This window comes from Schistocerca piceifrons, chromosome 8 (genome assembly GCF_021461385.2).
Source record: "Schistocerca piceifrons isolate TAMUIC-IGC-003096 chromosome 8, iqSchPice1.1, whole genome shotgun sequence".
Taxonomy (NCBI): Eukaryota; Metazoa; Arthropoda; class Insecta; order Orthoptera; family Acrididae; genus Schistocerca; species Schistocerca piceifrons.
Window position 1 is genome coordinate 434,963,019 of NC_060145.1, and position 13,048 is coordinate 434,976,066.

The 13,048-nt window shown below is 53.2% G+C and overlaps 35 non-coding genes across 35 annotated transcripts; 8 read left to right on the forward strand and 27 right to left on the reverse strand.

Annotated features, from left to right (window-relative positions):
• Window positions 1-377: 377 nt before the first annotated feature.
• On the reverse strand, window positions 378-449 carry Trnad-guc. Its single transcript has one exon. It is a non-coding gene; the product is annotated as a tRNA-Asp (tRNA).
• A 107-nt stretch (window positions 450-556) lies between these two features.
• Trnad-guc lies at window positions 557-628 on the reverse strand. Its single transcript has one exon. It is a non-coding gene; the product is annotated as a tRNA-Asp (tRNA).
• Window positions 629-735: 107 nt separating this feature from the next.
• Trnai-uau lies at window positions 736-827 on the reverse strand. The gene is given in 2 exon segments: window positions 736-771; window positions 790-827. It is a non-coding gene; the product is annotated as a tRNA-Ile (tRNA).
• A 378-nt stretch (window positions 828-1,205) lies between these two features.
• On the forward strand, window positions 1,206-1,278 carry Trnar-acg. Its single transcript has one exon. It is a non-coding gene; the product is annotated as a tRNA-Arg (tRNA).
• A 604-nt stretch (window positions 1,279-1,882) lies between these two features.
• On the reverse strand, window positions 1,883-1,954 carry Trnad-guc. Its single transcript has one exon. It is a non-coding gene; the product is annotated as a tRNA-Asp (tRNA).
• A 107-nt stretch (window positions 1,955-2,061) lies between these two features.
• Trnad-guc lies at window positions 2,062-2,133 on the reverse strand. Its single transcript has one exon. It is a non-coding gene; the product is annotated as a tRNA-Asp (tRNA).
• Window positions 2,134-2,240: 107 nt separating this feature from the next.
• Trnai-uau lies at window positions 2,241-2,332 on the reverse strand. The gene is given in 2 exon segments: window positions 2,241-2,276; window positions 2,295-2,332. It is a non-coding gene; the product is annotated as a tRNA-Ile (tRNA).
• Window positions 2,333-2,710: 378 nt separating this feature from the next.
• Trnar-acg lies at window positions 2,711-2,783 on the forward strand. Its single transcript has one exon. It is a non-coding gene; the product is annotated as a tRNA-Arg (tRNA).
• Window positions 2,784-3,387: 604 nt separating this feature from the next.
• On the reverse strand, window positions 3,388-3,459 carry Trnad-guc. Its single transcript has one exon. It is a non-coding gene; the product is annotated as a tRNA-Asp (tRNA).
• A 107-nt stretch (window positions 3,460-3,566) lies between these two features.
• Window positions 3,567-3,638, reverse strand: Trnad-guc. Its single transcript has one exon. It is a non-coding gene; the product is annotated as a tRNA-Asp (tRNA).
• Window positions 3,639-3,745: 107 nt separating this feature from the next.
• Window positions 3,746-3,837, reverse strand: Trnai-uau. Its single transcript is given in 2 exon segments — window positions 3,746-3,781; window positions 3,800-3,837. It is a non-coding gene; the product is annotated as a tRNA-Ile (tRNA).
• A 378-nt stretch (window positions 3,838-4,215) lies between these two features.
• On the forward strand, window positions 4,216-4,288 carry Trnar-acg. Its single transcript has one exon. It is a non-coding gene; the product is annotated as a tRNA-Arg (tRNA).
• A 604-nt stretch (window positions 4,289-4,892) lies between these two features.
• Window positions 4,893-4,964, reverse strand: Trnad-guc. Its single transcript has one exon. It is a non-coding gene; the product is annotated as a tRNA-Asp (tRNA).
• Window positions 4,965-5,071: 107 nt separating this feature from the next.
• Window positions 5,072-5,143, reverse strand: Trnad-guc. Its single transcript has one exon. It is a non-coding gene; the product is annotated as a tRNA-Asp (tRNA).
• Window positions 5,144-5,250: 107 nt separating this feature from the next.
• On the reverse strand, window positions 5,251-5,342 carry Trnai-uau. The gene is given in 2 exon segments: window positions 5,251-5,286; window positions 5,305-5,342. It is a non-coding gene; the product is annotated as a tRNA-Ile (tRNA).
• A 378-nt stretch (window positions 5,343-5,720) lies between these two features.
• On the forward strand, window positions 5,721-5,793 carry Trnar-acg. Its single transcript has one exon. It is a non-coding gene; the product is annotated as a tRNA-Arg (tRNA).
• Window positions 5,794-6,397: 604 nt separating this feature from the next.
• Trnad-guc lies at window positions 6,398-6,469 on the reverse strand. The gene has a single exon. It is a non-coding gene; the product is annotated as a tRNA-Asp (tRNA).
• Window positions 6,470-6,576: 107 nt separating this feature from the next.
• On the reverse strand, window positions 6,577-6,648 carry Trnad-guc. The gene has a single exon. It is a non-coding gene; the product is annotated as a tRNA-Asp (tRNA).
• A 107-nt stretch (window positions 6,649-6,755) lies between these two features.
• Trnai-uau lies at window positions 6,756-6,847 on the reverse strand. Its single transcript is given in 2 exon segments — window positions 6,756-6,791; window positions 6,810-6,847. It is a non-coding gene; the product is annotated as a tRNA-Ile (tRNA).
• Window positions 6,848-7,225: 378 nt separating this feature from the next.
• Window positions 7,226-7,298, forward strand: Trnar-acg. Its single transcript has one exon. It is a non-coding gene; the product is annotated as a tRNA-Arg (tRNA).
• Window positions 7,299-7,902: 604 nt separating this feature from the next.
• Window positions 7,903-7,974, reverse strand: Trnad-guc. The gene has a single exon. It is a non-coding gene; the product is annotated as a tRNA-Asp (tRNA).
• Window positions 7,975-8,081: 107 nt separating this feature from the next.
• On the reverse strand, window positions 8,082-8,153 carry Trnad-guc. Its single transcript has one exon. It is a non-coding gene; the product is annotated as a tRNA-Asp (tRNA).
• A 107-nt stretch (window positions 8,154-8,260) lies between these two features.
• On the reverse strand, window positions 8,261-8,352 carry Trnai-uau. Its single transcript is given in 2 exon segments — window positions 8,261-8,296; window positions 8,315-8,352. It is a non-coding gene; the product is annotated as a tRNA-Ile (tRNA).
• A 378-nt stretch (window positions 8,353-8,730) lies between these two features.
• Trnar-acg lies at window positions 8,731-8,803 on the forward strand. Its single transcript has one exon. It is a non-coding gene; the product is annotated as a tRNA-Arg (tRNA).
• A 604-nt stretch (window positions 8,804-9,407) lies between these two features.
• Window positions 9,408-9,479, reverse strand: Trnad-guc. The gene has a single exon. It is a non-coding gene; the product is annotated as a tRNA-Asp (tRNA).
• A 107-nt stretch (window positions 9,480-9,586) lies between these two features.
• Trnad-guc lies at window positions 9,587-9,658 on the reverse strand. The gene has a single exon. It is a non-coding gene; the product is annotated as a tRNA-Asp (tRNA).
• Window positions 9,659-9,765: 107 nt separating this feature from the next.
• On the reverse strand, window positions 9,766-9,857 carry Trnai-uau. Its single transcript is given in 2 exon segments — window positions 9,766-9,801; window positions 9,820-9,857. It is a non-coding gene; the product is annotated as a tRNA-Ile (tRNA).
• A 378-nt stretch (window positions 9,858-10,235) lies between these two features.
• Trnar-acg lies at window positions 10,236-10,308 on the forward strand. The gene has a single exon. It is a non-coding gene; the product is annotated as a tRNA-Arg (tRNA).
• A 604-nt stretch (window positions 10,309-10,912) lies between these two features.
• On the reverse strand, window positions 10,913-10,984 carry Trnad-guc. Its single transcript has one exon. It is a non-coding gene; the product is annotated as a tRNA-Asp (tRNA).
• A 107-nt stretch (window positions 10,985-11,091) lies between these two features.
• Trnad-guc lies at window positions 11,092-11,163 on the reverse strand. The gene has a single exon. It is a non-coding gene; the product is annotated as a tRNA-Asp (tRNA).
• A 107-nt stretch (window positions 11,164-11,270) lies between these two features.
• On the reverse strand, window positions 11,271-11,362 carry Trnai-uau. Its single transcript is given in 2 exon segments — window positions 11,271-11,306; window positions 11,325-11,362. It is a non-coding gene; the product is annotated as a tRNA-Ile (tRNA).
• A 378-nt stretch (window positions 11,363-11,740) lies between these two features.
• Window positions 11,741-11,813, forward strand: Trnar-acg. Its single transcript has one exon. It is a non-coding gene; the product is annotated as a tRNA-Arg (tRNA).
• A 604-nt stretch (window positions 11,814-12,417) lies between these two features.
• Trnad-guc lies at window positions 12,418-12,489 on the reverse strand. The gene has a single exon. It is a non-coding gene; the product is annotated as a tRNA-Asp (tRNA).
• Window positions 12,490-12,596: 107 nt separating this feature from the next.
• Window positions 12,597-12,668, reverse strand: Trnad-guc. Its single transcript has one exon. It is a non-coding gene; the product is annotated as a tRNA-Asp (tRNA).
• Window positions 12,669-12,775: 107 nt separating this feature from the next.
• Trnai-uau lies at window positions 12,776-12,867 on the reverse strand. Its single transcript is given in 2 exon segments — window positions 12,776-12,811; window positions 12,830-12,867. It is a non-coding gene; the product is annotated as a tRNA-Ile (tRNA).
• Window positions 12,868-13,048: the final 181 nt, after the last annotated feature.

Sequence of the window (13,048 nt, forward strand, 5' to 3'; positions counted from 1 at the left end):
GCAGACAACACTTTCCAAGTGTCCCACGTCACGTGGCGAAGAGCCGGCGCAACCCCAGGCAGCAGAGTGGCGCAGTGGAAGCGTGCTGGGCCCATAACCCAGAGGTCCGTGGATCGAAACCACGCTCTGCTAAAATTATTTCTTTTGCGGACTGTGCCGAGCTCGATTATTACGCCCACAGCGTCGGCTGGGGTGCTTTGATACAGCGTTAACAGCATACCCCGCAGTTCTGAAATGTGAAGAATGCGAGAACCACTTCCTAAGTTGTAGCATTTTTTAAGATTTTGCGCCAACTACACTCCACGATCGCAAAGTTAATGCTCTTACGACCCACATACGCGCAACACTCGAACAGGGTTGTGAGATAAAAATCGCATCTCCCCGGCGGGGAATCGAACCCCGGTCTCCCGCGTGACAGGCGGGGATACTAACCACTATACTACCGAGGATGCGCTGTAGACAGGTGCCTGTGTGCGAGAGATATGGTGCTAGTAGCCGCAAACGACCTACACTAAGTTCGGCGAGTGATAGAGCAGCAATTAAAAATCGGATGTGCCTCCCCGGCGGGGAATCGAACCCCGGTCTCCCGCGTGACAGGCGGGGATACTGACCACTATACTACCGAGGAAGACGCAGCTAGCGTCTCGAATGCACAATTATGTTACTCAAATAGCTGATACATCTCAAACCTAGCCTCCTGTTGCTGTCAGAGACAGCTGCTAAGAAATAAAAGTATGCCCCAGGTGAGGCTCGAACTCACAACCCCGGCATTGCTCACGGCTACTGCCTTATAAGTACCGTGCGCTAACCAATTGCGCCACTGGGGCTACAACAGAGTGCTTTCAGTTAGCGGTATTCACTTTGCTGCAATCCAGTGGTGGCCACAGAAACATACGATCGCCACCTGATGCCATACTGCGACTTTGGCACCTGACTACCAATGCTTCGTGCTATTCTTGTTTCATATGCTACGCTTACATGCACATCAACCGGCTCTCGTCGTCGAGAAAACGTGGGAAAACGCGCGCCTTGCCTTCTGCTACCTGTCGAACAGCGAGAGCAGATGCGTGGCAAGCTCTAAGCTCTGCAGGCGCACTGCGGCCACGCAGCTGCACGAAAGGTACCTTCCTTGGGAGCTTGCTCAGCCATGGAGAACACGTTTCTTAGCGAATTGCACTTGTCTCGTAGAAAGAAATGCTGCCACTGGCCCTGTGGCGCAACGGATAACGCGTCTGACTACGGATCAGAAGATTCCAGGTTCGAATCCTGGCAGGGTCGGCGTTTTGTTAGTTGCCGACGCGTAGCTGGGCACTGGATTTCGTATGTCGCCGCACCGTGGAGTGCTTTGTTGCTCCTGTGCATCTCGCAGCTGCATGTCGAGTCGATCGTGGTAAATATCGCTGCCTGCAAGCGTCAGCGTAGCGTCAGTCGAGCAAAGTCGAGACAAGTCAAGCTGAGAGCTGTAGGAGATGATACGCAATTAAATACAGGCGTGTGAAAGCGACGCAGACAACACTTTCCAAGTGTCCCACGTCACGTGGCGAAGAGCCGGCGCAACCCCAGGCAGCAGAGTGGCGCAGTGGAAGCGTGCTGGGCCCATAACCCAGAGGTCCGTGGATCGAAACCACGCTCTGCTAAAATTATTTCTTTTGCGGACTGTGCCGAGCTCGATTATTACGCCCACAGCGTCGGCTGGGGTGCTTTGATACAGCGTTAACAGCATACCCCGCAGTTCTGAAATGTGAAGAATGCGAGAACCACTTCCTAAGTTGTAGCATTTTTTAAGATTTTGCGCCAACTACACTCCACGATCGCAAAGTTAATGCTCTTACGACCCACATACGCGCAACACTCGAACAGGGTTGTGAGATAAAAATCGCATCTCCCCGGCGGGGAATCGAACCCCGGTCTCCCGCGTGACAGGCGGGGATACTAACCACTATACTACCGAGGATGCGCTGTAGACAGGTGCCTGTGTGCGAGAGATATGGTGCTAGTAGCCGCAAACGACCTACACTAAGTTCGGCGAGTGATAGAGCAGCAATTAAAAATCGGATGTGCCTCCCCGGCGGGGAATCGAACCCCGGTCTCCCGCGTGACAGGCGGGGATACTGACCACTATACTACCGAGGAAGACGCAGCTAGCGTCTCGAATGCACAATTATGTTACTCAAATAGCTGATACATCTCAAACCTAGACTCCTGTTGCTGTCAGAGACAGCTGCTAAGAAATAAAAGTATGCCCCAGGTGAGGCTCGAACTCACAACCCCGGCATTGCTCACGGCTACTGCCTTATAAGTACCGTGCGCTAACCAATTGCGCCACTGGGGCTACAACAGAGTGCTCTCAGTTAGCGGTATTCACTTTGCTGCAATCCAGTGGTGGCCACAGAAACATACGATCGCCACCTGATGCCATACTGCGACTTTGGCACCTGACTACCAATGCTTCGTGCTATTCTTGTTTCATATGCTACGCTTACATGCACATCAACCGGCTCTCGTCGTCGAGAAAACGTGGGAAAACGCGCGCCTTGCCTTCTGCTACCTGTCGAACAGCGAGAGCAGATGCGTGGCAAGCTCTAAGCTCTGCAGGCGCACTGCGGCCACGCAGCTGCACGAAAGGTACCTTCCTTGGGAGCTTGCTCAGCCATGGAGAACACGTTTCTTAGCGAATTGCACTTGCCTCGTAGAAAGAAATGCTGCCACTGGCCCTGTGGCGCAACGGATAACGCGTCTGACTACGGATCAGAAGATTCCAGGTTCGAATCCTGGCAGGGTCGGCGTTTTGTTAGTTGCCGACGCGTAGCTGGGCAGTGGATTTCGTATGTCGCCGCACCGTGGAGTGCTTTGTTGCTCCTGTGCATCTCGCAGCTGCATGTCGAGTCGATCGTGGTAAATATCGCTGCCTGCAAGCGTCAGCGTAGCGTCAGTCGAGCAAAGTCGAGACAAGTCAAGCTGAGAGCTGTAGGAGATGATACGCAATTAAATACAGGCGTGTGAAAGCGACGCAGACAACACTTTCCAAGTGTCCCACGTCACGTGGCGAAGAGCCGGCGCAACCCCAGGCAGCAGAGTGGCGCAGTGGAAGCGTGCTGGGCCCATAACCCAGAGGTCCGTGGATCGAAACCACGCTCTGCTAAAATTATTTCTTTTGCGGACTGTGCCGAGCTCGATTATTACGCCCACAGCGTCGGCTGGGGTGCTTTGATACAGCGTTAACAGCATACCCCGCAGTTCTGAAATGTGAAGAATGCGAGAACCACTTCCTAAGTTGTAGCATTTTTTAAGATTTTGCGCCAACTACACTCCACGATCGCAAAGTTAATGCTCTTACGACCCACATACGCGCAACACTCGAACAGGGTTGTGAGATAAAAATCGCATCTCCCCGGCGGGGAATCGAACCCCGGTCTCCCGCGTGACAGGCGGGGATACTAACCACTATACTACCGAGGATGCGCTGTAGACAGGTGCCTGTGTGCGAGAGATATGGTGCTAGTAGCCGCAAACGACCTACACTAAGTTCGGCGAGTGATAGAGCAGCAATTAAAAATCGGATGTGCCTCCCCGGCGGGGAATCGAACCCCGGTCTCCCGCGTGACAGGCGGGGATACTGACCACTATACTACCGAGGAAGACGCAGCTAGCGTCTCGAATGCACAATTATGTTACTCAAATAGCTGATACATCTCAAACCTAGCCTCCTGTTGCTGTCAGAGACAGCTGCTAAGAAATAAAAGTATGCCCCAGGTGAGGCTCGAACTCACACCCCCGGCATTGCTCACGGCTACTGCCTTATAAGTACCGTGCGCTAACCAATTGCGCCACTGGGGCTACAACAGAGTGCTTTCAGTTAGCGGTATTCACTTTGCTGCAATCCAGTGGTGGCCACAGAAACATACGATCGCCACCTGATGCCATACTGCGACTTTGGCACCTGACTACCAATGCTTCGTGCTATTCTTGTTTCATATGCTACGCTTACATGCACATCAACCGGCTCTCGTCGTCGAGAAAACGTGGGAAAACGCGCGCCTTGCCTTCTGCTACCTGTCGAACAGCGAGAGCAGATGCGTGGCAAGCTCTAAGCTCTGCAGGCGCACTGCGGCCACGCAGCTGCACGAAAGGTGCCTTCCTTGGGAGCTTGCTCAGCCATGGAGAACACGTTTCTTAGCGAATTGCACTTGTCTCGTAGAAAGAAATGCTGCCACTGGCCCTGTGGCGCAACGGATAACGCGTCTGACTACGTATCAGAAGATTCCAGGTTCGAATCCTGGCAGGGTCGGCGTTTTGTTAGTTGCCGACGCGTAGCTGGGCAGTGGATTTCGTATGTCGCCGCACCGTGGAGTGCTTTGTTGCTCCTGTGCATCTCGCAGCTGCATGTCGAGTCGATCGTGGTAAATATCGCTGCCTGCAAGCGTCAGCGTAGCGTCAGTCGAGCAAAGTCGAGACAAGTCAAGCTGAGAGCTGTAGGAGATGATACGCAATTAAATACAGGCGTGTGAAAGCGACGCAGACAACACTTTCCAAGTGTCCCACGTCACGTGGCGAAGAGCCGGCGCAACCCCAGGCAGCAGAGTGGCGCAGTGGAAGCGTGCTGGGCCCATAACCCAGAGGTCCGTGGATCGAAACCACGCTCTGCTAAAATTATTTCTTTTGCGGACTGTGCCGAGCTCGATTATTACGCCCACAGCGTCGGCTGGGGTGCTTTGATACAGCGTTAACAGCATACCCCGCAGTTCTGAAATGTGAAGAATGCGAGAACCACTTCCTAAGTTGTAGCATTTTTTAAGATTTTGCGCCAACTACACTCCACGATCGCAAAGTTAATGCTCTTACGACCCACATACGCGCAACACTCGAACAGGGTTGTGAGATAAAAATCGCATCTCCCCGGCGGGGAATCGAACCCCGGTCTCCCGCGTGACAGGCGGGGATACTAACCACTATACTACCGAGGATGCGCTGTAGACAGGTGCCTGTGTGCGAGAGATATGGTGCTAGTAGCCGCAAACGACCTACACTAAGTTCGGCGAGTGATAGAGCAGCAATTAAAAATCGGATGTGCCTCCCCGGCGGGGAATCGAACCCCGGTCTCCCGCGTGACAGGCGGGGATACTAACCACTATACTACCGAGGAAGACGCAGCTAGTGTCTCGAATGCACAATTATGTTACTCAAATAGCTGATACATCTCAAACCTAGCCTCCTGTTGCTGTCAGAGACAGCTGCTAAGAAATAAAAGTATGCCCCAGGTGAGGCTCGAACTCACAACCCCGGCATTGCTCACGGCTACTGCCTTATAAGTACCGTGCGCTAACCAATTGCGCCACTGGGGCTACAACAGAGTGCTTTCAGTTAGCGGTATTCACTTTGCTGCAATCCAGTGGTGGCCACAGAAACATACGATCGCCACCTGATGCCATACTGCGACTTTGGCACCTGACTACCAATGCTTCGTGCTATTCTTGTTTCATATGCTACGCTTACATGCACATCAACCGGCTCTCGTCGTCGAGAAAACGTGGGAAAACGCGCGCCTTGCCTTCTGCTACCTGTCGAACAGCGAGAGCAGATGCGTGGCAAGCTCTAAGCTCTGCAGGCGCACTGCGGCCACGCAGCTGCACGAAAGGTGCCTTCCTTGGGAGCTTGCTCAGCCATGGAGAACACGTTTCTTAGCGAATTGCACTTGTCTCGTAGAAAGAAATGCTGCCACTGGCCCTGTGGCGCAACGGATAACGCGTCTGACTACGTATCAGAAGATTCCAGGTTCGAATCCTGGCAGGGTCGGCGTTTTGTTAGTTGCCGACGCGTAGCTGGGCAGTGGATTTCGTATGTCGCCGCACCGTGGAGTGCTTTGTTGCTCCTGTGCATCTCGCAGCTGCATGTCGAGTCGATCGTGGTAAATATCGCTGCCTGCAAGCGTCAGCGTAGCGTCAGTCGAGCAAAGTCGAGACAAGTCAAGCTGAGAGCTGTAGGAGATGATACGCAATTAAATACAGGCGTGTGAAAGCGACGCAGACAACACTTTCCAAGTGTCCCACGTCACGTGGCGAAGAGCCGGCGCAACCCCAGGCAGCAGAGTGGCGCAGTGGAAGCGTGCTGGGCCCATAACCCAGAGGTCCGTGGATCGAAACCACGCTCTGCTAAAATTATTTCTTTTGCGGACTATGCCGAGCTCGATTATTACGCCCACAGCGTCGGCTGGGGTGCTTTGATACAGCGTTAACAGCATACCCCGCAGTTCTGAAATGTGAAGAATGCGAGAACCACTTCCTAAGTTGTAGCATTTTTTAAGATTTTGCGCCAACTACACTCCACGATCGCAAAGTTAATGCTCTTACGACCCACATACGCGCAACACTCGAACAGGGTTGTGAGATAAAAATCGCATCTCCCCGGCGGGGAATCGAACCCCGGTCTCCCGCGTGACAGGCGGGGATACTAACCACTATACTACCGAGGATGCGCTGTAGACAGGTGCCTGTGTGCGAGAGATATGGTGCTAGTAGCCGCAAACGACCTACACTAAGTTCGGCGAGTGATAGAGCAGCAATTAAAAATCGGATGTGCCTCCCCGGCGGGGAATCGAACCCCGGTCTCCCGCGTGACAGGCGGGGATACTGACCACTATACTACCGAGGAAGACGCAGCTAGCGTCTCGAATGCACAATTATGTTACTCAAATAGCTGATACATCTCAAACCTAGCCTCCTGTTGCTGTCAGAGACAGCTGCTAAGAAATAAAAGTATGGCCCAGGTGAGGCTCGAACTCACAACCCCGGCATTGCTCACGGCTACTGCCTTATAAGTACCGTGCGCTAACCAATTGCGCCACTGGGGCTACAACAGAGTGCTTTCAGTTAGCGGTATTCACTTTGCTGCAATCCAGTGGTGGCCACAGAAACATACGATCGCCACCTGATGCCATACTGCGACTTTGGCACCTGACTACCAATGCTTCGTGCTATTCTTGTTTCATATGCTACGCTTACATGCACATCAACCGGCTCTCGTCGTCGAGAAAACGTGGGAAAACGCGCGCCTTGCCTTCTGCTACCTGTCGAACAGCGAGAGCAGATGCGTGGCAAGCTCTAAGCTCTGCAGGCGCACTGCGGCCACGCAGCTGCACGAAAGGTACCTTCCTTGGGAGCTTGCTCAGCCATGGAGAACACGTTTCTTAGCGAATTGCACTTGTCTCGTAGAAAGAAATGCTGCCACTGGCCCTGTGGCGCAACGGATAACGCGTCTGACTACGGATCAGAAGATTCCAGGTTCGAATCCTGGCAGGGTCGGCGTTTTGTTAGTTGCCGACGCGTAGCTGGGCAGTGGATTTCGTATGTCGCCGCACCGTGGAGTGCTTTGTTGCTCCTGTGCATCTCGCAGCTGCATGTCGAGTCGATCGTGGTAAATATCGCTGCCTGCAAGCGTCAGCGTAGCGTCAGTCGAGCAAAGTCGAGACAAGTCAAGCTGAGAGCTGTAGGAGGTGATACGCAATTAAATACAGGCGTGTGAAAGCGACGCAGACAACACTTTCCAAGTGTCCCACGTCACGTGGCGAAGAGCCGGCGCAACCCCAGGCAGCAGAGTGGCGCAGTAGAAGCGTGCTGGGCCCATAACCCAGAGGTCCGTGGATCGAAACCACGCTCTGCTAAAATTATTTCTTTTGCGGACTGTGCCGAGCTCGATTATTACGCCCACAGCGTCGGCTGGGGTGCTTTGATACAGCGTTAACAGCATACCCCGCAGTTCTGAAATGTGAAGAATGCGAGAACCACTTCCTAAGTTGTAGCATTTTTTAAGATTTTGCGCCAACTACACTCCACGATCGCAAAGTTAATGCTCTTACGACCCACATACGCGCAACACTCGAACAGGGTTGTGAGATAAAAATCGCATCTCCCCGGCGGGGAATCGAACCCCGGTCTCCCGCGTGACAGGCGGGGATACTAACCACTATACTACCGAGGATGCGCTGTAGACAGGTGCCTGTGTGCGAGAGATATGGTGCTAGTAGCCGCAAACGACCTACACTAAGTTCGGCGAGTGATAGAGCAGCAATTAAAAATCGGATGTGCCTCCCCGGCGGGGAATCGAACCCCGGTCTCCCGCGTGACAGGCGGGGATACTAACCACTATACTACCGAGGAAGACGCAGCTAGCGTCTCGAATGCACAATTATGTTACTCAAATAGCTGATACATCTCAAACCTAGCCTCCTGTTGCTGTCAGAGACAGCTGCTAAGAAATAAAAGTATGCCCCAGGTGAGGCTCGAACTCACAACCCCGGCATTGCTCACGGCTACTGCCTTATAAGTACCGTGCGCTAACCAATTGCGCCACTGGGGCTACAACAGAGTGCTTTCAGTTAGCGGTATTCACTTTGCTGCAATCCAGTGGTGGCCACAGAAACATACGATCGCCACCTGATGCCATACTGCGACTTTGGCACCTGACTACCAATGCTTCGTGCTATTCTTGTTTCATATGCTACGCTTACATGCACATCAACCGGCTCTCGTCGTCGAGAAAACGTGGGAAAACGCGCGCCTTGCCTTCTGCTACCTGTCGAACAGCGAGAGCAGATGCGTGGCAAGCTCTAAGCTCTGCAGGCGCACTGCGGCCACGCAGCTGCACGAAAGGTACCTTCCTTGGGAGCTTGCTCAGCCATGGAGAACACGTTTCTTAGCGAATTGCACTTGTCTCGTAGAAAGAAATGCTGCCACTGGCCCTGTGGCGCAACGGATAACGCGTCTGACTACGGATCAGAAGATTCCAGGTTCGAATCCTGGCAGGGTCGGCGTTTTGTTAGTTGCCGACGCGTAGCTGGGCAGTGGATTTCGTATGTCGCCGCACCGTGGAGTGCTTTGTTGCTCCTGTGCATCTCGCAGCTGCATGTCGAGTCGATCGTGGTAAATATCGCTGCCTGCAAGCGTCAGCGTAGCGTCAGTCGAGCAAAGTCGAGACAAGTCAAGCTGAGAGCTGTAGGAGATGATACGCAATTAAATACAGGCGTGTGAAAGCGACGCAGACAACACTTTCCAAGTGTCCCACGTCACGTGGCGAAGAGCCGGCGCAACCCCAGGCAGCAGAGTGTCGCAGTGGAAGCGTGCTGGGCCCATAACCCAGAGGTCCGTGGATCGAAACCACGCTCTGCTAAAATTATTTCTTTTGCGGACTGTGCCGAGCTCGATTATTACGCCCACAGCGTCGGCTGGGGTGCTTTGATACAGCGTTAACAGCATACCCCGCAGTTCTGAAATGTGAAGAATGCGAGAACCACTTCCTAAGTTGTAGCTTTTTTTAAGATTTTGCGCCAACTACACTCCACGATCGCAAAGTTAATGCTCTTACGACCCACATACGCGCAACACTCGAACAGGGTTGTGAGATAAAAATCGCATCTCCCCGGCGGGGAATCGAACCCCGGTCTCCCGCGTGACAGGCGGGGATACTAACCACTATACTACCGAGGATGCGCTGTAGACAGGTGCCTGTGTGCGAGAGATATGGTGCTAGTAGCCGCAAACGACCTACACTAAGTTCGGCGAGTGATAGAGCAGCAATTAAAAATCGGATGTGCCTCCCCGGCGGGGAATCGAACCCCGGTCTCCCGCGTGACAGGCGGGGATACTGACCACTATACTACCGAGGAAGACGCAGCTAGCGTCTCGAATGCACAATTATGTTACTCAAATAGCTGATACATCTCAAACCTAGCCTCCTGTTGCTGTCAGAGACAGCTGCTAAGAAATAAAAGTATGGCCCAGGTGAGGCTCGAACTCACAACCCCGGCATTGCTCACGGCTACTGCCTTATAAGTACCGTGCGCTAACCAATTGCGCCACTGGGGCTACAACAGAGTGCTTTCAGTTAGCGGTATTCACTTTGCTGCAATCCAGTGGTGGCCACAGAAACATACGATCGCCACCTGATGCCATACTGCGACTTTGGCACCTGACTACCAATGCTTCGTGCTATTCTTGTTTCATATGCTACGCTTACATGCACATCAACCGGCTCTCGTCGTCGAGAAAACGTGGGAAAACGCGCGCCTTGCCTTCTGCTACCTGTCGAACAGCGAGAGCAGATGCGTGGCAAGCTCTAAGCTCTGCAGGCGCACTGCGGCCACGCAGCTGCACGAAAGGTACCTTCCTTGGGAGCTTGCTCAGCCATGGAGAACACGTTTCTTAGCGAATTGCACTTGTCTCGTAGAAAGAAATGCTGCCACTGGCCCTGTGGCGCAACGGATAACGCGTCTGACTACGGATCAGAAGATTCCAGGTTCGAATCCTGGCAGGGTCGGCGTTTTGTTAGTTGCCGACGCGTAGCTGGGCAGTGGATTTCGTATGTCGCCGCACCGTGGAGTGCTTTGTTGCTCCTGTGCATCTCGCAGCTGCATGTCGAGTCGATCGTGGTAAATATCGCTGCCTGCAAGCGTCAGCGTAGCGTCAGTCGAGCAAAGTCGAGACAAGTCAAGCTGAGAGCTGTAGGAGGTGATACGCAATTAAATACAGGCGTGTGAAAGCGACGCAGACAACACTTTCCAAGTGTCCCACGTCACGTGGCGAAGAGCCGGCGCAACCCCAGGCAGCAGAGTGGCGCAGTAGAAGCGTGCTGGGCCCATAACCCAGAGGTCCGTGGATCGAAACCACGCTCTGCTAAAATTATTTCTTTTGCGGACTGTGCCGAGCTCGATTATTACGCCCACAGCGTCGGCTGGGGTGCTTTGATACAGCGTTAACAGCATACCCCGCAGTTCTGAAATGTGAAGAATGCGAGAACCACTTCCTAAGTTGTAGCATTTTTTAAGATTTTGCGCCAACTACACTCCACGATCGCAAAGTTAATGCTCTTACGACCCACATACGCGCAACACTCGAACAGGGTTGTGAGATAAAAATCGCATCTCCCCGGCGGGGAATCGAACCCCGGTCTCCCGCGTGACAGGCGGGGATACTAACCACTATACTACCGAGGATGCGGTGTAGACAGGTGCCTGTGTGCGAGAGATATGGTGCTAGTAGCCGCAAACGACCTACACTAAGTTCGGCGAGTGATAGAGCAGCAATTAAAAATCGGATGTGCCTCCCCGGCGGGGAATCGAACCCCGGTCTCCCGCGTGACAGGCGGGGATACTAACCACTATACTACCGAGGAAGACGCAGCTAGTGTCTCGAATGCACAATTATGTTACTCAAATAGCTGATACATCTCAAACCTAGCCTCCTGTTGCTGTCAGAGACAGCTGCTAAGAAATAAAAGTATGCCCCAGGTGAGGCTCGAACTCACAACCCCGGCATTGCTCACGGCTACTGCCTTATAAGTACCGTGCGCTAACCAATTGCGCCACTGGGGCTACAACAGAGTGCTTTCAGTTAGCGGTATTCACTTTGCTGCAATCCAGTGGTGGCCACAGAAACATACGATCGCCACCTGATGCCATACTGCGACTTTGGCACCTGACTACCAATGCTTCGTGCTATTCTTGTTTCATATGCTACGCTTACATGCACATCAACCGGCTCTCGTCGTCGAGAAAACGTGGGAAAACGCGCGCCTTGCCTTCTGCTACCTGTCGAACAGCGAGAGCAGATGCGTGGCAAGCTCTAAGCTCTGCAGGCGCACTGCGGCCACGCAGCTGCACGAAAGGTGCCTTCCTTGGGAGCTTGCTCAGCCATGGAGAACACGTTTCTTAGCGAATTGCACTTGTCTCGTAGAAAGAAATGCTGCCACTGGCCCTGTGGCGCAACGGATAACGCGTCTGACTACGTATCAGAAGATTCCAGGTTCGAATCCTGGCAGGGTCGGCGTTTTGTTAGTTGCCGACGCGTAGCTGGGCAGTGGATTTCGTATGTCGCCGCACCGTGGAGTGCTTTGTTGCTCCTGTGCATCTCGCAGCTGCATGTCGAGTCGATCGTGGTAAATATCGCTGCCTGCAAGCGTCAGCGTAGCGTCAGTCGAGCAAAGTCGAGACAAGTCAAGCTGAGAGCTGTAGGAGATGATACGCAATTAAATACAGGCGTGTGAAAGCGACGCAGACAACACTTTCCAAGTGTCCCACGTCACGTGGCGAAGAGCCGGCGCAACCCCAGGCAGCAGAGTGGCGCAGTGGAAGCGTGCTGGGCCCATAACCCAGAGGTCCGTGGATCGAAACCACGCTCTGCTAAAATTATTTCTTTTGCGGACTGTGCCGAGCTCGATTATTACGCCCACAGCGTCGGCTGGGGTGCTTTGATACAGCGTTAACAGCATACCCCGCAGTTCTGAAATGTGAAGAATGCGAGAACCACTTCCTAAGTTGTAGCATTTTTTAAGATTTTGCGCCAACTACACTCCACGATCGCAAAGTTAATGCTCTTACGACCCACATACGCGCAACACTCGAACAGGGTTGTGAGATAAAAATCGCATCTCCCCGGCGGGGAATCGAACCCCGGTCTCCCGCGTGACAGGCGGGGATACTAACCACTATACTACCGAGGATGCGCTGTAGACAGGTGCCTGTGTGCGAGAGATATGGTGCTAGTAGCCGCAAACGACCTACACTAAGTTCGGCGAGTGATAGAGCAGCAATTAAAAATCGGATGTGCCTCCCCGGCGGGGAATCGAACCCCGGTCTCCCGCGTGACAGGCGGGGATACTGACCACTATACTACCGAGGAAGACGCAGCTAGCGTCTCGAATGCACAATTATGTTACTCAAATAGCTGATACATCTCAAACCTAGCCTCCTGTTGCTGTCAGAGACAGCTGCTAAGAAATAAAAGTATGCCCCAGGTGAGGCTCGAACTCACAACCCCGGCATTGCTCACGGCTACTGCCTTATAAGTACCGTGCGCTAACCAATTGCGCCACTGGGGCTACAACAGAGTGCTTTCAGTTAGCGGTATTCACTTTGCTGCAATCCAGTGGTGGCCACAGAAACATACGATCGCCACCTGATGCCATACTGCGACTTTGGCACCTGACTACCAATGCTTCGTGCTATTCTTGTTTCATATGCTACGCTTACATGCACATCAACCGGCTCTCGTCGTCGAGA